Source organism: Antechinus flavipes, chromosome 4, assembly GCF_016432865.1.
Source record: "Antechinus flavipes isolate AdamAnt ecotype Samford, QLD, Australia chromosome 4, AdamAnt_v2, whole genome shotgun sequence".
Taxonomy (NCBI): Eukaryota; Metazoa; Chordata; class Mammalia; order Dasyuromorphia; family Dasyuridae; genus Antechinus; species Antechinus flavipes.
The window spans coordinates 414,275,097-414,283,063 of NC_067401.1; the positions used below are offsets into that span (position 1 = coordinate 414,275,097).

At 35.3% G+C, this 7,967-nt stretch overlaps 1 non-coding gene across 1 annotated transcript; it reads right to left on the minus strand.

Annotated features, from left to right (window-relative positions):
- Positions 1-4,280: 4,280 nt before the first annotated feature.
- LOC127563680 (U6atac minor spliceosomal RNA) lies at positions 4,281-4,406 on the minus strand. Its single transcript, XR_007954117.1, has one exon. It is a non-coding gene; the product is annotated as a U6atac minor spliceosomal RNA (small nuclear RNA).
- Positions 4,407-7,967: the final 3,561 nt, after the last annotated feature.

Below are 7,967 nucleotides of genomic sequence, written 5' to 3' on the forward strand. Positions count from 1 at the left end.
GAAAATCGTTCTCCTAGTTTTGCTTATATCACTCTGCATCACATCACAAAAGTCTTCCCAAGTTTCTCTCAATTTATCATTTCTTATGTATAATATTATTACCATTATATTCATAAGCCCCAGTTTGTTCAGCCATCTCCCACTGGTTGGATACCCATTCTGTTTCTGGTACTTTGTTCCTATAAAATGTGCTTGGTAAAGATTTTTGTATATACAAAACCTGTATCTCTGTCTTTAACCTTTCTGGGGTATATGCCAAGTAGTGATATTGCAGGATCCAAGATTATGTACAAGTTATTGGTTTGGGAGCACAATTCCAAACTTTTTTCTCCTCAAACATCCCAGGAGATAGCACCCATGAGGTACCCTCTCAATGTCACAATTCAGATTCCACAGCAGCAATTTCAACTCTGGCTGTATATATCACCCCCACTGACATCTCTATTTCTGTCCATCTTTCAAAAATCTGATCTCAGCTAATGTCATCATATCTGAAATCCAACCCACTTAAACATCCCTAACAACAAAGTCAACCAAAAATTGTTCCAGTTCTGGAAATCCCTGTGAAAATATTTCCCTATTCCCTACACACACAAATTAATTACCAATAGACTAGAAGGAAAAATAGGAATCCTAAGCTCATAACCCATTCAGAAATCTTAAATTCCCCAAGCATGTAACTAGTAGGTACAATAGATAGACCACTGGTCTGGAGTCTAAAAGACCCATTCTTAATCCTTTATAACCTTAGGCAACTTAATCTCTGTTTCAAGATAATAATAGCACCTTCCTTCTTCTCCCCCTTCCCCTCTCCCATGTTGTTGTGAGAATAAATTGAAATATTATTTAACAAGGTCTTAACATAGTACCTCATACAAAATAGGTGCTATGTAAATATTAGCTGCTATTACTCCTAAATAGATGATCCCAGATTCTCTACTTATTGTTCTACACCTCAGCAAGCCTTTTCTCTTACAGTTAGTATAGAATTTCATACTCAAACATAAGGAGAACCTACACAGAGGAGCTATCCCTAGGAAAAAAGTTTCTTTTTTTAAATCCATCCCCTGTAATCTAATCACAGTATCTCCCCAGCCTTCAAGTGTTACAGCCTTTCCACCCCAACACTTTCTTCTTCTTTCTAAGTGATAGTGAAGCCATGCTTTTTTACAGCCTACTCCTACAGCTTCTTACCAGGACAATCAAGGACACCCAAGAGAGAATATTCCTCTGCTTCATCCTTCTCCCCTCCCTACTTTCTCCCTTTTCTTCCTCTTTCCCCTTTGCCTTTTCCTCTTCTGCTTTTTATTTTTTCTCTTTTTTCTCCTTGTTCCTTGTCCCTCCCTGACTAATTCGAAAAACGTCCTTTCCCCAGCTATTCTCTGAGCCATAGGAAAAACAAAAAATGTTTACTGGATTTAATTGGCAGGCCACTCTGGGTATGTGTTTATGATTGCTGATAGTGGAGACCCAAGAGTATATTCAGACTTTGGGCTGGTGTGCCACCTTGTGGCATTCCCTTGCAATCTTTCAAGATTGTGTGAGGAGAGCAATGTTTGCTCAGATCCATCTGTTGCTCCCAGAAGCCTGGCAGGGAATCCTAGAGGTGGTGATGGCTGCCATATGACTCTGGAAAAGAGGGACCAACCAAACTGTGGAGCATTCCATCCCCACACCCCAGGAGTGGTTCTGTGTCGATAAAGAAAGAACCTGAATCTGGTCCTGAAGGCAAATAATTCATAGAATATTTTAGATAAAGAATCTTCAGGATAATTTATCCCAACACACCTATTTTATAGAAGAGGAAACTGAGACTCACAGCTTGGTTGCATAGTGGGTAGAGCCTAAGCATGGAATTCAGAAAATTCGTCTTCATGAGTTCAAATCTGGCCTCAGACACTGAATCCTGTTTGCTTCAATTCAGAAGAAAATGGCAAACCTCATTCTTTTATTTTTGCCAAGAAAAGTTCAAAAAGGCATCACAAAAAAATCAGACACAAAATGAAATTACTGAATAGCAAATAAGCACAGGGATACAGGATACAGTCTGGAGTCAAGAAGACCTGAATTCAAATCCAGTCTCAGATTTTTACTAGGTATATAACTATTTAATATTTGTCTGTCTCGATTTCCTCAACTGTAAAATAGCAGCTACCTCCCCAATTACTGTAAGGACCAAATGTATATTTGTAAACTGTTTAGCAATTTACAAATCTGGGAAGTTTATTCCACATTCACTTGCTGGAGAATTGTCTTAATTAGTCCCATCCAGTCTCAACTCCAAGGTTGTCATTCCCTTGCTGATTTGGGCAAGAGAAAATCTAGATTTCACCCCAGACCTCATTCCACAGCACACTATAGGTAGACAAACCAAGATGCACAAATCCAGTACCTGTATGTAATCATTCTTCCAGGGATAATTCCTGCAAGATAAATGTATTCAGTCTCCCTCTCCTAATAAAATGGGGAAAGAGAACTGAGAGACCTGAATTTAGAACCAGATAGATTCTAAGAATCTACTGACTTGATGGTCAATGAAAGTAACTTCGTCTCTTGCATATCCAATTCCCCATCTGTAAAACATGAATCATGTCACCTGCCCTACTTAATTCACAAGTTAATTGTAAGAATAAAATGAGATCATGAGTATGAAAGTGCTTTGGAAAAATACAAAGCTCTATATGCAAAGTAGAGTTTGTTACTTCAAAATTTCTGATCTGACACATTAATAGCTATGAAGAGGAGACCCTGAAATGTCTATGTTAATCAGAATTTCAATGATATCTGGATAGATGTCAACATCAGCCAATTTACCCTGTATAGATACGGAGTCAAGATTCTCAAGTCCTTAGCATAGTATCTCTTACATAGCAGGTGCTTGATAAATGCTCATTCTCTCCTTCCCTCCCTTCCCCTCATATAGCTAACAAAAATCAGAGCTAAGGACCTTTTATCCAGGTTTTTTGATTGGGGGAATCCAATGATCTTTCCACATTCCATAAATAAGGAAACTCTTAGAAAGCAAACTATAGATTCTATAGAATCTAGACATGAGACTATATTTATTGGAAAGCTTAAGTACAATGAAATTTCTTCAGAGTTTTACTTTCCTTATACACAATCTTTCATTTACTGTTTCCATATCTTTGTACAAGCTGCCCTGCATGTCTGAAATCAATTCCATTCCTCTTGGAATACTTAATCTCCTCCATTACTCAATTTAAGTAAAAAGCCTTTACTGATCCTCCTAGTTTCTAGTGCCTTTTCACCCTCACCTCACACCCATACTTTTGAACTTATTTCATGCAGAAATACAATCGAATGTAAGTTTTTTGAGAGCAAAGATTATTTTTATTTTTCTTTACATCTCCAGCACTTAACATACCTAACAGATAGTAGGACCTTAAAAATGCTTTTTAATAGCTTGATACTTCATAGTGTTTAAAACATAGCATATTCCCCAGAAATTCACAAGAATAAATATTACTTGTGTTCTACAAAGCAAATAAAAACCAAGATCATTCAAGGAACTTGCTTAAATCCATTATGAAAATGAAAGGATAGAATCATGGACCAATTTATCCTTATAGATAATGTGAGCATAATTGTTTATAAGTTGCCTCCCCTTTTAGATGTATCTCTTTAAGGACACAGACATTTTTGGCCTTTCTTTACATACCCAGAACTCAGTACAATGCCCCACAATAGTAATGCTATTTGTTAGAGGTAAAAGAATTCTTAGAAGTCACCAGTCTCACCTCGTGTGAGAATTTCTCTTTTTTTCAACATATCATTACCAAAAATCTGCTTATATATTTATTTCCCATCATAAGAAAGAGCCTCATTACCTGAGATTTTTCCCCTTTGTTGGACAGTTCTAATTATTAGAAAATTGCCCAAAATTGGCCTCCATACAATTCCAACCAATAAATAATCAATGGCTGTCCCCCATAACTGGAATACTCTTCTTCCTCATCACTATTTTCTGTCTTTCCTGATTTCCCTCAAGTCCCATTTAAAACCTTACCTTCTACAAGAAATCTTTCCAGATCCCCCTCAATTCCAGAGCACTCTCTCCATTAATTACCTCCAATTTATCTGGTCTTTATCTTGTTTGTACAAAACTATGTTATCTCAAACTATACTGTGAGGTCCTTGAAAGCAGAGGCTGTATTTGCATTTCTTTATATTCCTACCACTTAGCACAATACCTACACTATAGTGGGTACTTAATAAATGGGTATAGACTGACCAGCCGATATAGTTATATAACTATAACTAGAGCATCACATGGTTAGATACCACAGAATAAGTAATAATACCTGGCCATGTATATGTTATAAAAGACACTTGGATCTTTTCCATCCTTGTTAAGAGGAATACCAATTGCTCCTTTCAAACTAAGCCATTTTTAGCCTCAGTTCTTACTTAGCCTTTAATTACTAAATGGTCACTGCCTCAGATAAATCTTAAATAAATTAGGTCAAGGTTTCCCACTGCATCTGGGGCCATTGCCAGTCATCTTGACCTATATGTCTTGCCACTATATGACTAGAGGAGAGAGTAAGAATGATCACTTTGCACGACTCTTATCTCACTTGAATTCATTTCATTTGCTAGTCAAGACATTTTCCTGCTGATGTCATTAATCCTCTTCAAGAACAAAAGATAAACAATAGAGCATTACATTTATTCAGTATTTCACCCTCACCAGGAGGGCATCCCTAATCTACTAGTTTGAGCAAGGGACTCCCTAATTAGTAATTATCACTATCACCTACTTTTAATTCCAATATAGAATTACAGGATTTAGAGCTGAAAGGGACCTTAGACGTCACTTAGTCCAAATTCTATTATACATTAAGAAACTGAGACCCATAGAAGTCATTAACCCAAGTTCATGTAGCTAATAAGTAGCAGAGTCAGAATTTGAACCCATGTCCTCTGACTACAAATCTACTGCCTTCCCCACCACACTAGTGCCACTAATCAGAATTATAACTATGATAAACGACCAGGGTTTTTGCCCCAGGGTCCCAAAATTTTGAAAATACAAAAACTTTAAATGACTCTTTTATGAAAAGGGTATAATTTTAAAATTTGTAATATTTACATTTTAACAACATTTTCACTCCTCCAACACTGTAGAAATGTTAGCAAAAATAATTAAAGTTGGAAACTTCCTCTTCCTCCACAACCTACCCCTGCTACAGCTCCCATACCAAGTGAATTATTTTTCATGACTCCTGAAGTGAACCACGCAACTGTGGATTCCTCTGCAAGGGAGTAATGCAGAGTCTCCCACCTCATGGTTGAACATGTTCCAGGCTTTTTACCCTGAATGCTAAAATTGTTAGGTGTGGCTCCAGTTCCAATGGAGCAGTCATATAATCCGTCAATGGATAGAGTACATGGCTGTGATTACATGGCTGGATAGATTACACATGGCTGTGTGATCATCTATCTCCTCCTGATATACATGTCATCTATTAAGTCTTTTATATCATTTCTTGTACTTAGAAAATCACACATTAACATTATTTTTGCTTTATTGTATTATTGCTAAATGATGCAATAGATAGAATAGTGACCCTAGAATCAGGAAAACTTGAGTTCAAATCCAGCTTCAGACACATACTAGCTGTATGACCGTGGGCAAGCCACTTAACCCTGTTTGCTTCCGTTTCCTTATCTGTAAATAAGCTGAAGAAGGAAATGATAAAGTATTCCAGTATCTTTGTCAAAAACAAAAACAAAAACAAATGGGATCATAGAGAGTCTGAAAGGACTCAACAACAAAATGCTTTATTGTATTTTTTAATTTATTTTGTTAAATATTTCCCAATTGTGTTTTAATCTAGGTTGGGCTATACCCTGAAACATTGTGAGCTGTATATTTGACAGTTCTGTGATCTACTTATGCCTATTTTGAGATGGTTTATTACTTTTTAAGTTACTTGAAATTTTGTGATCTGTATCCTGAAAAACAAAATTGTTAATCCTTAGTCTTCCCACAATCTAATGTTTGACTCAAATATACCATCTTCAAAAGAAAGGAGTAAGGGAAACACAATATTCCCCCAGAAACCTTCAGTCAGGCTGCCATGTAGTTATTCCTTGTCCCTTTCCAACTTCTCTTTATGTATTGTCTTCCTGCAATAAAAAGTAAAGTCCTTGAGGATAAGGACTAAGTAAAATCCTTTTATTTGTATTACCAGTACAGTACCTGGCACATAGTAAGTGCTTAATAAATGGTTTATTTCTTTATATACAATGGATTTAGTGGGGTAAGTTGAGTTAAAGACAGTGACATTTACAGAAGCCATATTAGGAACAAAACACTAGAGAGAATAGATTTCTGAGCACAAGGGTATGAGAGAGCAGAATTTAAAGAGACACTTAAGGAATCATCGTGTTCCATCTCCACGGAGTGGAAACTAAATCCCTTTTGGGAAAAGAAATCATAATGTGCATTATATAGTCAATAAACATTTTTATATGATTCAGCTAAAAGACTATTATGTTTTTAACTTATCTGTTTTAACATTATTTTTTTAATTTTGAGTTCCAAATGCTCTCTCTCTCTTGTCCCTCCCCCATTTGAGAAGATAAACAACATGATATCAATTATTCATGTGAAATCATGCAAAAAATATTTCCATATTAGTCATGTTGCAAAGGAAAAAAAGCAAGAAAAATAAAGCTTTAAAATTAAACTTCATTCTCTACTCAGGGTTCAGAACTTGTCACTCAGTGGTAGATAGCCTTTTTTATGATTTTTTATGAGAATTGTCTCAGATCACCATATTGATCAAAATAGCTAAGCCTTTAACAATTGATCATCATTACAATATTGCTGTTACTGTATGCAATGATTTTTTTGGTCCTTTTCACTTCATTCTGCAATAATTCATATAGGTCTTGGCAAGTTTTTCTGAAATCATATTGCTTATCATTTCTTATAGCACAATAGTATTCCATCACAATCATATACCCACAACTTTTTTAGTCATTCTCAAATTGATAAACATCCTCTCACTTTCTAAATCTTTGCTACCATAAAAAGAGCTACAATAAATATTTTTGTACTATGGGTCTTTTTCTTGTTCTCTTTGAGATTCAGACCTAGTAGCATTGCTGGATTAAAGAATGTACACCATTTTATAGCCCATTGGGCATAGTTCCACACTGTTCTTGAGGATAGTTAGACTAGTTTACAATTGTACCAACAATGCATTAGCATACCTATTTTTGTACATCTCCTCTATCATTTAACATTTTCTTGTTCTGTCTTGTTAGCCAATCTAATGGGTGTGAAGTAGTACTTCAGAATTGTTTTAATTTGTATTTCTCTAATCAATAGTGATTTAGAAGATTTTTTTATATTACTGTAGGTAGCTTTGATTTCTTCTTCTGAAAACTTCCTATTCATGTCCTTTGACCATTTATCAATTGAGGAATGGCTCACATTTTTATAAATTTGGTTTGATTCATGAGAAATGAGATTTTTATCAAGAAATTTGCTATAAAAATTCCCAGTTTTCTGCTTTCCTTCTAATTTTGGTTCCATTAGTAAACTTTTTTAATTTCATGTAATCCTGTCGATAAAAAGTTATTTTAAATAAATAAATAATTTTTTTTAAAAATTAAAAAATAAATTTCATGTAATCAAAATTATCCATTATACTCTCTGTGATCTTCTCTATCTCTCATTTAGTCATAACTCTTCCCTTATTCATAGGTCTGACAGGTAAAATTTTTCATGCTCCCTAATTTACTTAGGATATCTGTGGTGTTCTTCTTTTTTATAATATATTATGGTTCTTTGGGCGCAGGTTTCTTGGGGAGGTTTTCTGGTGGTAGCTGTAGTTTCAGTTCCAAGTAATAATCACTTCAAATGCAGCCAGCTGATAAAATCCAAACGTTTATTTTCTCCAAGAGCTCTTGCAGCTTGTCCTTTTTTTTTA